This window comes from Indicator indicator, chromosome 4 (assembly GCF_027791375.1).
Source record: "Indicator indicator isolate 239-I01 chromosome 4, UM_Iind_1.1, whole genome shotgun sequence".
NCBI lineage: Eukaryota > Metazoa > Chordata > Aves > Piciformes > Indicatoridae > Indicator > Indicator indicator.
Genome location: NC_072013.1, coordinates 24,545,923 through 24,565,627, shown reverse-complemented (window position 1 = coordinate 24,565,627; position 19,705 = coordinate 24,545,923).

Below are 19,705 nucleotides of genomic sequence, written 5' to 3'. Positions count from 1 at the left end.
GTGGCATCTCTCAGGGGTCAGTACTGTGACCACTGTTGTTTAACTTCTTTGTCAGTGATCTGGTCAGTAAGATTGAGTGCACCCTCACCAAGTTTGTGGGTAACACCAAGCTGCATAGCCCAACTGATACAATGGAAGGAAGGGATGACATCCAGAGGGACCTGGACAGGCTGGAGTGGTGTGCCAGTGCCAACCTCATGAAATTCAACAAGGCCAACTGCAAGGTCCTGCACCCGGATCGGGGCAATTCCAAGCACAAATGTATGCTGGGCAGAGAATGGCTTGAGAGTGGTCTTGAGGAGAAGGACTTGGGGGTGTCAGTTGATGAAAAACTCAGCATGAGCCAGCAATGTCCCCCTGAAGCCCAGAAGGCCAACTGTATCCTGGGCTGCATCAAAAGAAGTGTGACCAGCAGATTGAGGGAGGTGATTCTCCCCATCTACTCTGCTCTCATGAGAACCCATTTAGTGTACTACATCCAGTTCTGGGGTCCCCAACACAAGAAGGACATTGTAATGTTGGACCAGGCCCAGAGGAAGGCCACAAAGATGACCAGAGGGCAGGAGCACCTCCCTGACGGGGACAGGCTGTGAGAGCTGTTTATTCAGCCTGAAGAAGAGAAGACTCCAGGGAGACCTAATAATGGCCTTCCAGTACCTGAAGGGGGCCTACAAAAAAGTTGAGGAGGGACTTTGTACAAGGGCTTGTAATGATAGAATGAGGGGTAATGGCTTTAAGCTGGAAGAGGGTATATTTAGACTGGTTATTAGGAAGAAATCCTTTACAGTGTGGGTGGTGAGAGACTGGAACAGGTTGCCCAAGGAAGTTATGGATGCCCCCCTCCCTGGAAGTGTTCAGGGTCAGGCTGGACAGGGCCTTGAGCAGCCTGGGCTAGTGGAAGGTGCCAATGGCAGGGATTTGGGACTAGATGACCACTCTATGATTCATATGATTCTATGATACAGATGTGTGTAGGAAGTTCCCTGTGAGGTTGAACCTAAAGTTTTATTGCAGGGAAGAATTGATGAAAAAGTGCAGAGGAATCTTGTCAAACTAATCCAGGTGAAAAGGCTTGAATAAAATCATTTTGGGCTTGTCTGTCCAAATGGAGATGAAATATTCATAACATAAGCTTTCCAAAAAGAACCTCTGGATAACATAGAATCATAGAATCAGTCAGGGTTGGAAGGGACCACAAGGATCATCTAGTACCAACCCCCCTGCCATGGGCAGGGACACCTCACACTAGATCAGGCTGGCCAGAGCCTCATCCAGCCTGGCCTTAAACACCTCCAGGGATGGAGCCTCAACCACCTCCCTGGACAACCCATTCCAGGCTCTCACCACTCTCATGGTGAAGAACTTCTTCCTCACGTCCAGCCTGAATCTCCCCACTTCCAGCTTTGTTCCATTCCCCCTAGTCCTATCACTACCTGATATCCTAAAAAGTCCCTCCCCAGCTTTCTTGTAGGCCTCCTTCAGATACTGGAAGGCCACAATAAGGTCACCTTGGAGCCTTCTTTTCTCCAGACTGAACAGCCCCAACTCTTTCAGTCTGTCCTCATAGGAGAGGTGCTCCAGCCCTCTGATCATCCTGGTGGCCCTTCTCTGGACACGTTCCAGCATGCCCAGATCCCTCTTGTAATAGGGGCTCCACAACTGGACACAGTACTCCAGGTGGGGTCTCTTGAAAAGAGGGATGGTGGTGATTGAGGTAATGCATTCCTTACCACACTAGCGAACAATATCCATAATTTATTTTTCATAAAGCTCTTTCTATCCCAAAGATAGCAATCAGCATTTAAGTTGTAGCTTTCTTTTGGCAGACCTGCCTCTGTAAGCCTTCCTTGGCTAACTCTTCAGATAGCTCATAGGATTAGAAACCAAGCTGTTGGGTGGCTGCTTTTCTAGGGATATGATCAGAACTGACAGTCCATTACACTGCAGTGCTTTCTGTGGCATAAGCACTTCCCTTAGTTCAGGACTTGGGCTTTCTGAGCACTGAAGTGACAAGGGTGGACTCAGAGTAGTAGGAGATAAGGCATGAATAACTATGTCTGGAATATTTTTCTTTTGTGTTTTTCTCATCCATTTTGAGGCAGAGAGGCCAGGTTGCCTGTCCTTCAAACACCTCATTGGCACAGCATACGTTGCAGTTTGGCATTGGGTGCATGTTGTCTATATTGTTTATTGTTTATATGGTTAGAGAACAAGGTCAGACAGTATTCCTTCTTTACCTGCTGCCCATGGAGGACTCTGGAGGCCCTGGGCGAACATAGATTTTGTCAGCCTGCCTCTCTTTGTAGCCCTGTTGATTTCCAGACTGGCTGTTTTCCCTGATAACTTGTTGTCTGTGACAAAATTGGAAAATAACCCTCAAACCAAGGTGCATGGGGTGAGGGGATGGAGCTGACAGACTCCATCTCCTGTCTGACCTGGGTCTGTGGACCTCCTCTCCCTGTGTTCCCTACAGGTGCCAGTGCCATGCTGAAGGCTGCACCCCTATCCCTCCACACTAATAATGCCAAACCAGTTGTTTGCCTCAGTGAGTAGGAATTCCCAGCTTGGTCCCTGTTCCTTTAATGAAGACTAGGCTGCTAGTTCAGGAACTTACTCTTACTAAACAGAGAGGATGTTTTTAATGCAGGGATTTTTAGGGTTACTTTGAACATCCCTATTGCTTGTATTTCTACAGTTCATCTATAAAGTTTTGGAGGTTGTGTGATTTATTTATTCATTACTGCTATTGTTTTTGTCAAAAGGGGAAACATCTTCCTATAAAAGCAATGCTTGTTTTATTCTGAAAAAAAAACCCCAAACAAAACAAACCAAACTCTAGAATCAGGCAAAATCCCCAGGAATTAGCTAAAAATGTTTCAAGAGAATGGGAAAGTAGGTTATTAATTAAGTGAAAATTGAGGTCAGGTTGGAATGGGGTCCTCACAATCAGGAGGAAAACAGAGGCAGTGCAAATTGTACCATCATAGCCAAATGAGTTTTGTATCTGTATTGAGGGCAGGAGAGGAGATGGTGTTCAGTTCTTTGGGGAACTTGTTCTTAAGACTTTGGAGCAGTTTCTGAGATTGCTGGGACCGTGCAGCCTGTATCTCTGTCAATCCATCTGTCTATCCTCTCCTAATAAACTGAATTTCTCCAGTTCCAGACAAATCTGGAGCAGGACAGGTCCCAGATTAGCTTCTGCAAAATAGGATGAAAATCAATGGCTAAGCAAAGAGCTACTCAAGTGAACACGCTCAGTATGAGAAAGGAAGAAATTTCCTTCTTTCCTTTTTGTAGCAGCTGTGGCCATTGGGCAGCAGTAACAGCTCCATATTAGCTCCAACCTGCAGCTTTTTTGGGTAACAGATATCAGGGAGGTGATGGGGTGCAGTCTGGGGCAGGGACGCACTTCAGGGAAGCAGCTTTGTTTCAGCTGTTACTATGGGAATTGTTGCTTGTATTAAATATTTGTGCAGATTTGTTCACTCTTGCACACACTCTTGCACACATCTGGAGAGTAAATGGGATTTGCTGAGCAACAGAGGCAAGGAAACCACACGTGTGTATCTTCAGACTGAGCTGCTGGGTGGAGTCTCTGGTGTCTAATACATGCTGAGTTCAAGTCATGTTTTATTGCTCAGGAAGAGCAGTGAAGGTCTGCCCTCTCTCCTCAGCAATGCATTTTCATGAAGTGTGTAAGGATGTACTATTTTGTACCAGCCAGCCTCTGTCACTTTGGTTAAAACTAGCTTTAAAACTGGTAAAAAATGACTTAAAACCCACTTCAGTGCATCAGATGAACATGGACATGCACACAACCTGTGGCTGTATTGTTTCATTTCTTTAGGAAATATGGTTATCCTTAAGAAATAGGAATAAATATATGAGTTTTACAGAGTGAGAAACAGCTGATTTTGCACAATTAACAAAGTCACTTCTTGCATATGACCATTATGGCAATGCCAGCTGTAACGTCAGATTGGAGAGGAAGATATTTTTGGCTTTCTTGTTTGCTCTCTCTCCAAAAAGCCTACCTTGCTTATAATACAGACTGGCTGTTCTTTGATCACTGATGAAATCAAAGATGCTGTATATGGGTGGAAGAACTCATTGCTGGCCTACACCATAGCTTGCAAAATGCTTTTGCATGGATTTCTATCCTAAGGTACCACCATGTTTCTGTGCTATATGCTGCATGTTTTATTGTTATAAATTAATATTCCTTTCTGCAGTCTTTCATTACTTTGATTCAAAGTGGTGAGAGTACCAGCATGTTCTGGAAACAATGAAGGAGGTGAAAAAAACTCAGATCTCTCTTCAGATACTGGAAATCCAGCCTGTGTATTAAGACTCGAGTGTATTTCGTATAGCAGATGCTACTGAGCACAAAGTTTCCATTGTATATGCCTGACTGCATTCGTGTGGAGTCCTGCAAAGCAAGCAGAGGCATCACTGCATTGCTGGAATTGGAATATTAATGTAACTGGACTCCTGCAAAGTCATTTCATTTGAAGTGCTAATAGTCTGACTTCATCTGATTAGCATCCAGACCAAACAGCTATTGTTCAAGTCAGGCACACAATCCAATTATTATGAAGAGTTTTTATTGTTATAGGCAGAAAAAAAAAAAGGAAGCAGCAATATAAAGAGTTAAGTCAACAGAGAAACAATATAAAAATTTATATGAGATACTCACTTGTTTAGTGAAAAATCCCAAAGACAAAGAAGTTACAGTTTCTCTGAGGTAGAAAGACAGTCTCAGTGACGTGGAGAGGCTGTGGGCTTTCCTGGCAGCTCCAGGCAACAAGGGAAACTCCTGAACGCTGGGCATGTTCCCAGTAAGACAAATTGCTCCTCTTTTGCTGTGAGCATAGCAAGGGGCAGGGCAGGAAGGAGAATGAGTCCCTTGGAGAATATCACACTGTGGATAAATAGAGGCATTGAAATACCAGGAAGAAGAAGGGGGCAAGCTTCCAAGAAGTGTCTTTTGAGGAAGAAGGTCATTTGGTACACCTGACAATGGAGATTGTTCAGAAGCAGAACTGTGCTTGTTATAGTGCTTGTTATGGTGTCCTTGTGGTTTCCTGTTGTCCTTTCTGCTTGCAAGGATTCCCCTTGAGTGGGCAGCTCAGGAGCCCATTTAAGGGGTAGGTGGAAGGTAGCAGTTCCCCAGTTTCCCTGCTCAGAACTATGGTTTTGAACAGCAAACAATCTCTTTGCATTACTTTAACACTTGGTGAAAGACCTAGTTTGATCTTGACAATTTTCAGCTCCTCTGCTGTAAACAGGTAGCTTCCCTAGAGACTTGTCTAGTCATAAAACCCTTCATGGAAGCACTGCAGTAGATGATGTTCCTAGAGATTCAGATTATCCCCATGTTTTAGCTGCAGAACTTTAGCCTGAGCAGTAAATAGCATTAGAGACAGAAGGAAGAGGACTATGCACCTTGTATGTGCTGTTAGGCGGTTAGACCCAGAAAAGCAGGGTGCTGGTAGCATTTTGGCAGCTCTTTAGTGCTCTGCTGGTACAGTGAATTCTCCCTCAGTAAAGCTATCCTTCAACCCTTGCCTTTGGAGAGTAGTTGTGGGCAGAGGTATGCAGAGCGAGTGGTGGTGGATTACTGTTCCTGTTGCAGTGAGAGGTGTGGGGCATCTCTTCATGCTTCTGATGGACTCAGCACCCACAGTCAGAAAGGCCATCCCCAACCTGCTGTCCCTTTGTATGGTCCTCATAGGTGACTCTTCACCTAGGCAACTGCCTGCTTTGCCTATACACACACATCCCCCTGGTTTGTGAACCAGGTGAAGGTAGAACAGGTGAACCAGCTGGGATTTTGGTGATACAGTGCTCATATGGGGGGTGCCTGGAGGTCACTCTCACCTTGGGGAGTGTCTACCATGGCTTTTGCTGAGTGGATTGAGGTGGGCCGTGGTGTAAGAGATGTTCCCAGCCTCACAAAGTAACACCTCTCTGCTCAGTCACTCCCCTCTTTCCATGGGCTCATGTTGTATTTCTGTGAAAGAAGCTTTCTGGGAAGATACAGCAGTTCCCATACATCGTATTGTCCCAGTTTAGAGTCATAGAGTCATTTAGGTTGGAAAGAGCTTTCACCATCGAGTCCAACTATTAAGGTAGCTCTGCCAAAACCGTGTCTCTATGTGCCATATCTACATAACTTTTGAATACCTCCGGGGATGGTACTCTACCACTTCCCTAGGCAGCTTGTTCCAAAGCTTCACAACCCTTTCAGTAATGAATTTTTTTTCTTACTATCCAATGTAAACCTGCAGTGTATTCAAAATCTGTATAATGCAGAGAATTTTGCTTGAAGGACTGGCACTTTGACATCCCATTTCCTTCCACAGAGAAGTCTAGGGAAATGTTTTTTTGTTAGAGCTGGGCTTGGTGGAAAAATGCTGATGAAGTGAAACATAAACACATTGTGTTGGAATTTTCATGGGAAAATATTGGTGAAGGGTTTCAGCATGCCTGGAATGCATTTCTGCAGTACTAACCCTTTCACTCCGTCTTGTATTCATATATAGCGCAGCTATAACATTCTGAAGGAAACATTTTAACTTCAGCCAGTTAAAAATTAAGGTCACTATGGAACGTACATGAAGCCTCTCAATTTCCAGCATTTTTCATAACCTTGGAAAACACTGATTTTTTCAGCCTCAGTATTTCCTATTGGCAACAGCTCAAATGTATGACCGCTACTGGAATTTCTGCTTGTCCATTCAAATGAAATGTATTTATTTCCTCCCACCCTGTTGTTACTAATGAACCAAACAGCTCCATGATAACATGCTGGTGGAATTAAGCATCAAGTAAAGGATTCTGAACAACACAACATTTGCTTGGTTTCCAAGTAGGAAACTAGTGGAATTTTACTGTCACAAGAACAAGTAGAAGCTGTTGGAAGAAACTGCAGGCATTAAACCCAGAAAGATGACTGCACATATTCAGATTAATCTAGATGCTCTGTGGAAAATTTGCCTCTTAAATGCTAACTCCCACCAAAAAAAATTCTTGAATAGTGTATGGTTTTGAATCATTACATCTTGTAATGGCTAATACAAGACTCTTTCTTCAGCCAATGAAAATCTTCAAGTTCTTGATTTCATTTTTTTGTGATAATGGAAAAGATATATAAAAAACATTTTGTAACTGTCTGGCAAAGAGAGCATGATAAGGACATCATTTTAGCTTATCTCCAAGCAAAGTGTCTTTCTCAAAGCAACACAGGGACTTGTTAAATATCCTTTTAAAACATGATCTCCTGGAATTAAGTGGTACATCTTGTGTAGGAATTCATTCTGAGGATTAGAGATCAGAGTCTTTAACAGCTCCAGACTCATCAATATGGTCCTTGCACTGAGTAGGCATAATCTCCTTTCTCTTCACTGCATAGGTTGGCTGGTAGAATAGAATAGACCTGTATGTGTGCAGGCACATTGGACATACACACATTTGTAGTGGATGGCTGTAATGTTGTGCCATTTTCATATGTGGGTGTGTAATAGTGTCTGTGGTTGCTGGAAAACTGTGGAGTCCAGAAGGCTGAGATCACTCTTATTTCCTCTAAATGCCACTGCTAAAGCATGGAAACCAACACCTCTTCTCTGGGGCTTTACTTCCCTTTTGGCTAACACTAGACTTGCTGTGAAGTGGGGACAAATTTGACTCCAAAGATAGGCGTGATCTTCTTGCCAAAGAAGAGCTCAGGTGCAGCCAGGGCACAATAGAGTGGGAGGAAAGGGATGTATGCTTCATAGAAAGTATTAATAATCCATTCCTTAAACTGATAGTATTGTCACTGAATTAGCTGGCAGTGCACAAGGATGTTTTAGTCATTTATAAAGTGCTGAAAAATCCCGCTGGCTTTCCCCCAGTGCTTGTGGTTAGCTTGTGTGTGAGGTTTCTGACGTTATTTTCCTAGAAGAGAGAGAGATTACGTAAGAGGGCTGGCAGCCTATAAAAATGTCCTCACCCAGCACGGGCATGAACCAGGTTAGACTTCTCTGAAGGCTCCTACAAGCCACACAGGGGAGAAAGAAAAAAAAGCCTTTGGAAGAAATGACTTTTCTGGGAAACAGCTACCCAAATCACCTTGCATAAGAGTGTCTCTTATGTGTTGTGGGTTTTATTTTTTTTTCCTAATAGTATTCCCAGCTGGACATCTGCTTGGATCATGTGGAAGAAAAAGTATTCCTGGCAACCCTTCATGGGAAGAAGCAGTGAGTGGGAGAAAACAAATGGGGAAGATACAAGGATGCTGCCCGAGGTCACACATGAGGAGAAAAAGATGCAGGAATCAAAGAGGAAAGGGAAGCTGAAAGCAGTGGCAGGCAAATTGCTAAAGGTCATAGCTACTGGGAAAGAGGCATCGAAGGAGAAGTCTGGCAGTGAGGATGTGGCAGGGAATTTGCTGAAGATGGAAACCAGTAGGAAGGCAGTGGAGGGAAAGACAGCTACAGGTAACCTTGACATTATCTCTGGGTCCAGTTCTGCCCTTCTCTGCCACTCCCAGCCCTTCAGGCTCTAGTTTTTGTTAGCTTCTGAAGTAGGTGCTTTCACGCTTTCCTCCTCCCCAAGCTTCACCTGAATTTTTGTCCTTTTTGAACTCTACCCTTACACTTCTGGAGACTTCTGTATTTCACTTCCTCTTTGCCTCACAAGTATTTCTCTTTGCTATTCTTGTTTTTATTCCTGCAAAGACTCCTGATGTGTCTTACGAGAGATGGTGTACGTGTGACTGGCACCTTGTTAGGTGTGACTGTGCTGTTCTTCCACAGATGAGGAGGGGGAGGTAGGTTGTACATGGGCTAATTGTAGCAAGTACATGTTTCCTATGTGTTGTATATATCAAGGCAGGGCAAGTACAGCTTGCTAGACCCTTCCTGAGCAGCTTGACCATAGCTTTGCTGAAGCCTTCCCCATTTTGTGTCATGTTCCTCCCTCCAGTCTTGTTTAATTCAATTTTTACTACACAGATAAAGTGTTTCCATAGAGGTAAATCAGGATACATGAGAAACGCAATGGAATTGCATAGTCTTTCATTTTTCATTCTACACCCAAACCTGTATCCTAAATTGATTTCAGAGTCCTGCTGCTTCTGGCCTTGCTTAGCTTTCCCTGTGTTCTCATCAACTTTGATTTTTTTCCTGTGGGCATTGCTCCAGATACCTTTGGGCAAATCTTGTTAACTCTTTGTTGTTCAATTTTGTCATCTGTAAAATGCACAGGAAAAATCCCACAGCTCTGTGCAGCTCTGGTGAGGTTGTGGTGGGCTGGACGTGATAGGTAAGACACTTTGGCAACAAGCAGCAGTGAAAAATTTCTCCTTCCAAGTTCTGAACTACAGGGATTTTGTAACTGCCTTGATGAAGTGTCTGGTGTTTAGGGCAGTGGATCAGTCACCATGGCTTCTTGCAGGTGTGGAAGTCATAGGGAGTTACTTGGATTCCTGTTGCTGAGACACTGCAGATAGGTAGCCCACCTTTGGATTTTCACCTTTGGACGAAATAGCACACATGGTCATTTGACCTAGTTAAAAAGCCCTGGCAAAGACAGAGCCCTGGACTACACTGAGCAGACTTAGTCTAACATGAGAGTTCCTTCGCAGGACTGATACCCTCTGCTTAGCCATGCCAGACTGTCAACAGGTGAGAAGGTCCTTACAAGAGAGTCTGCAGCGCTTTGGTCCTGTTGGGGTTTCTGTAAAGAAGGTAGAGGATTCCTTCCAGTCTTGACTTTCAGCTGTTGGCTCTTTCAGAAGATGTCCTTTCTCTCACAACTTTGTTCTGGACAAAAGGTACTTTCCTTAAGGGAAGATTGTCATTAATGAATCTGCATTGCCCACATGAGGAGGTCTGCTGGGATGAATGCAGGAAGCTGCTGAAGACTAGTCTTCAGACTTACTTAGCCTGAAGGAGAAAGGACAAAAGACAGAGGAAAGGAAGTGCTTGCCCTGAGGAAACCGGGAGGTGATAGACCTTAAGTGAGGTGATTTTGAGTGGATCCTGAGGAATTTTGAAGTACTACATACCTCAGGACTTAGATATTAAAGCAATAGTCCTACAGAGGAGTGAATGAGTTGTCTTGTTATTCTTTCTGTTGCAGAGGAAACCATCTGTGGATTCATTGAGCAAGGAAAATTTTCTGAAGCTTGTGATCATATTTATAATCTGGAGCATTCTGGAAATGATGATGTGGGAAAGTCTGAATCACTTTATATGCTACTGGCTGAACGAATGTGGACTGCAGTGGAAGAAGCACTCAGTGGAAGTGGTAGGATGTTCCTGGAGCTGTTGCAGTCAGTGGGGGAATCACTGAAATGGCAGAAACAGAAGGAAGCAGAGTGGTTTGGCAGTGGCCAAGAGATGGAGTCTGTTTCCACCTGGAGTCCAAATTTCTGGAGGAGAGATCTGGAGGAAAAACTAATACAGTACATGACAGCTCATATTCCCCCATTTGATTCTTCTAGTAACACAGATGAGAATGCACTAAACCTGCATTTGAGCCAGCTGGAAATGACATTTCTTCCCAATTTGGAGCAGAGAAGTCATGTCTTCAAAGAAGCAGGGCTGCTTGTCACTTACACCCGCTGCTGTCATGCCTCTTTGTCTTCTCATATTTCCGCACTTACTGAAAATAACCATTTCAGCTTCAGACAATGTCTTTTAGTTTATGAATGGTGCCTCAAAATGCACAAAAGGTACGTCTGAAGGTCTTCTTTTTCTCTACAATTTTTCTATGTCTCTGTTTTTCAGTTCTGAGCACAGTCCCTGCACCCTGTTAATGCAGTGATGCTCAGGTCTCTTGCTGAGTTTAGACTTGCCCACTGCCTGTTTTATGTTCTGTGCTTTCTGCCTTTTTTTCATTGCAGTACTGCCTCTTTCTAAATCCTTAGTGCTGGGCTCAGGGCCTTAACTGAGGTAAGCAGGTATTTCTCTTCTGGATACCTGTTGGATATGCACAGAATCCTGCTTTCTCCCATTAAGCCTTTTTAAAGCAAGATCCATAATACTTCTGTTACTCCAGAATAATTTTCTCTTGCCTTTATGTCAGCATGTAGCTCTGCAGACTTCTCTTGTTGTCTCCTTGGTTCTCTTGCTGCTTTATCTAGCTTGTAGTTTGACCAGTTGTTTCCATATTTCCTGCGTTAGTGTTCAGACCACTGGACTGATCATTAAATCCCTGCCCAGGTTTGGGGAAACGGATGTGGCTTTCCCCATGATTGAAGAGCAGCACATCTGGGGCCTTTTAGCCCAATGTGAATTCAAAAGCTTTCTTGTGATTTCTTTTTGTATGACAATGGTAGATGAGGCATTTGGTTCTCTATGTCAATGGCTGCTTTACTGCTTGACAGTTCCAATCTACTCACATTCAAATGCTTTTCAGCCCTTTCGGGTTATCTGATTGCTTTGCTCCAAGCCTAGTGCTTTTCTGTTGCTTGTATTAATTACACTTATAAACATTTTGTTAGCTCCTATGCAGTTCATCAGGTGTGCTGTTTCCCTCACTAGCTCCTGAAGGAGGGAGACAGGGTGGTAGGTATGTGCAGGTGCATGCTGAACTCAGACATCTGGGACACGTGTGGCCAGGATGCATCCCTTCTACTTCTACTTTTATGAGTTTGAAATAGTAAAACTTTGGTTTAGAGTAATAGATTGATGAAATATTTAAAACTTACATGAAATTGGAGGTGAAATACTATGCAATGTAAATATATAATGAGAAACTCAAAGAAAGGAAAAATGTGTTATGCAAATGCTGAATTCCTTCAAGAAGAAAAGTAACAGCAAGAGTAGCCTGTGATTGTGTTAGGGTCAGAAGGTAGTGAAGAAAGTGGAAATGAGAAGAGCAGAGATGCCAGACTTAACTATTTAGATTTTCCTCTCTGAATACAGTTACAACCTTAATGAAAGCTCCCGTGTAGATGCAAGTGTCCTGGTATATAACTACATTTTATTCTATTCGGAAAGAATATGTGACATCTGTAAAGCTGTGCATTCATGGAAATGTATTTGGGTGACTCTGCTCAAGCCTGAGAAGAAATCCAGCAGCAAGGGAATGAGAGAGGGAAGTGGCAAGCCAAAAGTGTAATTTGGGCAGTAAATATGGAAGAAGAAAAAGAAACAGCACAAAAGAATTTCTGGCAAAAGGGCATGATAAAGATCATCTTCCATATTGCGGCTGCCTTGACACTGCAAACATTGATGGGTGCTTACGGGGCACCCCATTGCTTAGCATGAGGTTGTGATGTCAAGGAGGGGGTGCCAGGTGGGCATTGGGCTATGGAGCAGTGGGAAGCTGCCCCTCTGCTGAGCTCTTGTTTCTGTACACAGTGGCAACGAGATATTTCTGAGACCCACGCAGACTCCTCAGCACAGCCTTTCCCTTGGCACACAATGTCTCGTGTGGATTATTTTGAAGACTGAGGAAAAGTTACTTGCAGTCACTCGGGTAAGAACACAGGAGTTTTACCCTAATCTGCTTGGTTTATTCCCAGTTTTAAAATAAGGAATGCCCTTGTCAAATTAGCTGGTCCCTTGCTATCTGAGCCAGTTCTGCTCAGGTGTGTTTGAGCCTCAAGATCTCCATCTTGGCTGCATTTCGTTGTAGAGCCCAGGTGTGAATATCCATCCATGATTGTCTTCTGCCAAAGGAATGCTACCCTGTCTTTGCTCCTTAGCAAAGGGATGCTCAGACATTTGCAAATCTCTATCCTGTTGCTGCACCTTCATAGTCCTGCAATATACTCTGCTCAGAAGCCAGTGTATCTGGAGGAGAGGGAGGCTATGGGTGAAATCCACTTCCTTATGAAGGTCATTTCAAGATGCTGTTCATCATATCTCCAGCTGTTAATGAGCTCACAATGAGCAACAACTGGGGATTTTTTATAGTCCCTTTGCCTCAGCTGTGCAGGGTATTGAAGCTGCCAGGTTTGCCTGTATGTGGATCTCTCACAGCCCTCTCCAGCCTACTGGACTGACAGTACTGAGGTTACAGCAAAGATTGTTTCCAGAGCCCAGCACAAGAAATCATGCAGCTGGTGCACATCCAGCACAACCCTCCTGTAAGGTTAGAACAATGAATTCTGCCTTGCAATCCCGCAGATGACTTCAGCTCCAGGGCTGCAGGATCTCCTCCTTTTCTCAGCAAAGCTCCCCCTTTGAAGAATGCTGTCTCAGTGTGTGGAATACAAAGCAGGGAAGATGTGTTGTAGCAGCAACAGGGAGCTCCAGGGGAAACCATGCTATTTGGAAAACTCAGCAGGACCTTTTAGATTCAGCTAAAACTAAAGTGCAGCAGCGGGAGTTACCACACACATCTCACTCTTGCTTTCCCTTTCTGATAGTCCTCAGGGAGCAGAGGGAGGGAAATTCCAGAGCAAAATGCTGAATCATCCCAAGGAAAGTAATCTAAATTGCAGAGATTTTCTCAAGGCTTATTCTTTCAAGGAGAACACAAAGGTAGTCACAAACATTGGAGTAGAGGTGCCAGATGATGACAATATGCTTAAAACCTACTGATTTCAGTGTTTGGTATTAAGGATCTTTATGGGCTCTTAACCCTGGGGAAGGCCACATGTTATCAAGCTCTGTGTTTAGCAAGTCGTTCAGTGAAACTACTCAGGGTAATGCTAGTGAGGTTATCTTAGAGCATGTCACTGAGTCATTGATAAACCCTCACAGATGCTGACTAACAATTTTTATTTATTTATTTAAAATATTTTTTATTTTTAAATTCTGTCAAATCTAATGTCTGGAGGAAGCTTTTGTTTAACCATGGGCTTTCTGCTTTTCTGATACACCATGTGCAGAGCAGGCTCACCTAGGTCTGGCAGTGGTTACAAGCTCCTGTGCCATACTGTTCTGAGTTGGCAGCCTTTTTTAATGCCAGCTTGGATCTGGAAACACCACAGCTCTATGTGGTGCTGCATTGTACACAGAGAACAGAACTGGAACTGCTGAGGGGTGTGATACAGCAGCATCCCAGTCAGCTTAGGACTAGCTTCATGTTCAAGCTAACAGGTTTAAGTGGACATGAGCTGACTGCATATGGAAAAATTATGGATGTCTCTTCACAGTGGCATAGCTTATAAAACCTGCTTTATCCCTCTATTTCTTTTTCCATGACACTCCAGCCCTTCATTATTCCAAATGTGTGGGAAGCAATGATTGAGCAAATATCCTGTCAGTTATCTCTGAGTGATTGTGATACATCACTGTGACTGTAAGTCACCTTGTGCCCACTTTGCCACTTCAACGGATGTTTAAATTTTTCTAAATGGAAAGAGATCGACCAGAATGAGCCATGGTCTGCTTTGTCTATGAATCCCTGGCTTGTCACCAGGAGTGCCAGCCTGATATCTGATCAAACTAAAAGCACTTCAAATGCAAATGAGGGATGAAAACTGTGACCACATCTGAAGGTGCTGAGGGCTCAGATGATATGTGGGGTTCAAAACCACTTCCAAACGCTACTGTGCAGAACTCAGACAGATCTGCATTCAGGTGTTCCCTCAGCCCAGACATGTCTAGGGCAAGGAGGCTTTGCATCTTTTGAGGTTGCAGAGTTGGTGAACTGGAAATGACGGTGCCAGCAATTGGGTTGTCAATCCATCACCCCTGACATGAGTGTAAGGCAAACCTTCCAACATGACGCCAGGGTTAATTCTGATACTGAGAGGTAGAAAATGAACTTTATGTCCCCAGTTTCTTCAGCCTTTGCTCAAAACTGGCTCTTTGTCCAAAAAAAATGGAAATGGCAGTACTGGACATACACACCTGGATAAAAACTTGAGGAGAGCTTACACTGATCTGCAAAGTATCACTTAGGTCTGTGCCTCCCTCCCCACCTCCCTTTATTTTTATCAAGTAGACAAAAGGAGGACTGAGAATTTCTTCAAGTTGGAGAACTTGAGCTAAGGACCTGCTGCTGCCCAAATGAGGCTGTGCAGCTGTTCTGCCCATCTGCCTGCCAGTGTCTCAGTGGTGTGTTCCCACCAATGTCAAGCCTCTTATCTAACTTTGACTGTACTTCGTAACAATGTAGAGGTCTCAAAGATGTTAAATTCTTGCATGTCTTAAAACAGCAGCTGGACAGATGAGGGACTCTAGTTATAACTCAGCCCCTTGTATTGTTTGGGAGGAAGAGCTGGCAGGCTGGCCATCCATGGCTCTGAAGCTTTTACAGCACGAGCTACCACATCTTGGTCAGACAGGGAACATCAAGGAGGAAACTGGAGGTTATTTATGAGCCTGTGTGTTGCAGCAGAAATTCTGGTCCTCTCCATGTTGGAGCTTTGGTGCCTGAGGTGCTGGTGTAACCACAAGAGCTACAAATGGGCAAGCTCATGCTAATTCAGACACATCATCTGATCCAAAGCAACTAAATACCATGGCTCAACAAATTATTGCCTTGCAGTTACTAACTAAATGCCTGCTTTGTCTCACTAGGGAGCGAGGCCTTCGTGTTGGCTTAAGCTGACACATTTTACTGTGCAACTGGGGCAAGTTAGAAGTGTTTGTGCATCTTGGCTGGGATGTGTTATCTCAGCACATCATGTTCACACAATTGCTCTCAGTCAGGTGATGGCATTCAGGAGGAAAGGAATTTTTCTTGGTTTGTTTACAGCTGCTTATTTGTCTTTGGTGAACACTTTTCAATGAGTATGGCAGTGCAGTTGTTTTGAATATACTTTTGAAGAAATTCTTCGGTGACAGCCACAAATTTTCGTTCCTCAGTCAGAAAATTCATCAGTCAGAAAAGAAGAAAGACAAATGGAAAAACAAACTTCACATTTTTTCTATTTCTTTGGAGGAAGATGCAGAAATGAAAGAATAAATAAGCTAGCCAGGCTTCTGAGTTTAAAGCTTCTATGAAGGTCAGATCATGTTTTAAGCAATAAGCCCTTTCTCTGCAGTGCTGGTTTTGTTTTTAGAGCCTATTCAAACCAGCATAAGCCAGCCAAGCCTGGGGAAATTTCCCATCATGCAGCCTCACGGGGCTCATCTCCCAGTGACAGTGGCTCTAAACACTAATCCAGCTCCTCTTTGCAGTCACAAGTCCCTGGCTCAAGTGAGGGAATGCTTTTAATTAACGTTGGCTGGTTTATGTGGGTGCTGGTTGGCACTAGGAAGGGTGGAAAATCTCAGCTACAGTAGCTGGCAGCACAGAGCTGTGTCTAAGCGTTGTTTTGCTCTGCGGGCACCTTCATTTGAGCTAAACTAACTAGGGAAGACTGTAGATAACCTAAGCTGACACTGGGATGAAAGGAAGCTGCAAATCATTTAAACTCAAACAAACAATGTAGAACAAAACAGAACAATGTTATTAGGTCAGCTGGAAAATAGCCAGGCTTTGGATTAAATGAGTTGGCCAAAAAAATAGAGGCAGAAATTCATCTAGTCCATCTAGTTCATCTAGCATTATGAGAAGCTGGTAAGCCTAACTCATTATGAATGCCATTGTATCTCAACTGCTCTTTTTATTTTTTCTTTGAATACTTAGAAGGAAGTCGGGGAAGCCCTGAAAGAAGCCTTTGATATTGGGAAACCCCCTTGTGCAGATGCTGCAGTCATTCAGGTAAAATGGGGAGAACTAAAAACTTCTCATATTTTGAGGCAATCATGATTTTGCACACAAGTACATAGAGGTTTGGCAAGACACAGTTTTGCATGCCTTGGACTAAGCTCAGTTTGTTAAAAGCTTGCAAGTTAGCTGCTATACTTAAACTGTCTGCTCCCAAACTTACTTTTCTCTTGTGCATAACTAAAGAAAACTAACAAAGGATGAGCTTAAGATTAGCTGATTCAAGCCGAAGTTGCAGCTTTGTATACACACATGGATTTTCACATAACCTTTTGGGAAGTCATGGTGTGCATTAACTGGTCTGCTCTGTGTGAGTTCTGCAGAGCACGGTTTTACAAAAGCAGCAGGAGTTGCCAAGCTGTGGCAGGTCCCCATACCTAACTGTAAATGCAGGCAGCTTGCTACCTGCTTCCATGCCGTGTACAGCTGCAAGTGCTGTGCTGATGGGTTAGGCAGCACAAGGGACTACTTCAGAGCACAGTGAAGGCAAGTGCTCCAAGGGCATTGCAGAAGCATGCACTGGCAATTTATGAGCAGTACATACCATAGCCAGAGGGTGTTTGGATCAAGACTGGCAGAAGGCTTAAAATAGATCCTGGAGTTTACATGTGGACTCGAGTGATGCTAGGGACCACAGACAGGTTGTGGGCTGCTGTGACTGTATCTTTGTCTCTGCTGCCACCACCCCAGCTGCAGTCCCGTTTCAGGTCATGAGAGGGAAGTAGTCCCATGGTCCTTTGGAGTGGAAGACAACCTCAGGCAGCCCCTTGAAGGCTGGCAGTAGGCATTGCAGATAAACAGCAGCTGGCCATCCTTTACAGCTTTAGCTGGTAAAAACTGACTTTTCTGGTCCAGCTCAGATCCAGGCACCAAGGTCAGGGCTTACAGAGGGGACTGCTCTCTCCTCACCTTGGCATGTGCCCCCTGGAGCAACAGAGCAATGATATACTCAGTAATCCATCTGTGCTAGGCTGGCTACTAGCTAACGAGCTGGCTTTTTTTTTCCTTTCTTTCCCCCTGCTCCTGCCCCACCCCCCTTCCCCTCCCCCCCCCACCCTTCTTCTGTCTGATAGAGCAAAAGTTTCAAACGGGGACCAGGCCAAAGCCTGATTTGAATGCTGTAATCCTCATATCTGCAACATCTGGACATGCTTCATCAGGAGTAGTTTTGCTCTGTTGTGTATGTAGCTGACAGGTTTGAATACTCTAGGGAAGGTGATGGAAAAGCCTGGATAAATAGGCAAGCGTTATGAAAATACCTCCTCCTCAATTTTCTCAGGGTGACACTTAAAGATCAGATAGAAAATGAACGAAGTGTCATGGAAACTCCTCAGCTATGGTTTTCTGACACTTTGGGGTGGCATATTTTACCCCGTCCCTTTGGATGAACTTTTACATCTGTTGTGAGCAGTGGAAAAAGCCATTCATGATATGAGTCACCCTTTGTCTCTGGCTGATGCTTCCCAGAGAACTGGGAGAACTCAGCATATAAATCCATCTGTCTCCTTTTATCCATCTGGCTCTTCTTGCCTTACAAGCTTTTGTTTCCACAGAGCAACTAATGGGCAGCATTAAGTTGCCACCTGCTCAAGCCTGCCCAATATGGGATGGATTTTTAGCTATCTGGCATAGCCCAACTCCCTGCAACCACCTTAGCCACTCAACTGGGGTCAGTGGGATGAGGCAGGCACTGTGGAGTTTAACATACATTGCCATGTTAGATGAGAGTGGTGATGACTGAGGAGATGATATCTGTCTTCTTCAGACATGCCTGGTAGAGACCCTGGCAGAGGCACAGGGCACACAGTTAGAGCTGCCTAACACTTTTTCTAGCATCAGCACCCAAATTTCCCTGTGAGGGTGAGTCACACAGAAGCACAGATGCTCTTGCAGATGGCAGGTCTTTGTATGACCTCAGCCAACAGGCTGGACATTGCTAGCAGAGAAATCTTTAGGGATGAGCCTTCCCCTGAGCTTGGGACTTGACTCCAGCCTGTTGACTACAATGAAAGTGGTAGCAAAGGTCAGGCATTAAAATCAAGCTCTGGAAAAATATTTTTATTTCCACAAGGACTCTCAAAACAAAACCAGAAGTTGTTGCTTAGAAGGCAGAGGGATTTGCAGCAGGAGGGGTGGGATGTATCCCTGTCACCTCATACTGAACAGGTTTGTTCTGCCCTCCTCTCATGCCTTGAAATCCAGATACTAACAGAGAAGAAGGAGGCTGCCTGGCATGTCAGCAAGAACCTGAGTGAGCAGGTGGAAGCTGTATGCCTGGAAGAGTGCGTGAGATTCCTGGAGAGGTAGGAAGGATGCTGTTTTCTTCCTTGGTAATGCCATCAGTGCTCAGAAGAAAGAAATCTGATGAAGTGACTGGCAGTGCTGTGAACACCCAGATCTGCCATTGATCCTCCTTAGTTTGATGGCTATTTCCCATTGAGCTGTTACTGGAGAGACAGTACATTGCTGCTGCTTATGTGCTCAGCATTTGCTGTTGGACTAAAGCTGTTGGAACAAAGCACCTGGACTTGCTGAGACAGGTTAAAGCCTTGGGGGATGTTTATTCTGGAGAGGCTCAGACCTTTAAAAAAAAACAGAAAGAGGGGCAGCCATGTGGCCAGTGCCCTGGCTTGGCCCTTCCTACCCTGTCTGCTTCCCAGTCACAGTGCTTTCTGCCAGCTCCCTAGGAAGGTGAGGAACTCTCCTCTGTCCTGCTTCTTAGTGAACATGTGTCTTCTCATGCCCTCTCACTTCTGACTTCTTCTGACTTCATTTGTATGCTTTTCATTCTTGGCCATTGCTTTCTGTTTCCTGAGGAGCAGAAAATGCCAATACTGCCAGTTGTAGATGGATATTTCAGAAGACAGTTTGATTTAAGATCTTTGGCCCTTCACCTTATGAGAGGAAGGAAAACCCTATGAAGTGGAGTTGTCCAGGAGTTGTTTCTGAGACTGTAGCTGCAATAAAGCAGTCAATAGATTTGGAGTTATTCATACATGCTGAGGCATTATTCTACAGCTTTATTGGTAAAGCCTCTGTTGTTTCTCAGAAACAAGTGGTACAGCAGCAGCAGCAGCAATGGTAAAATTAATCCTCTGCC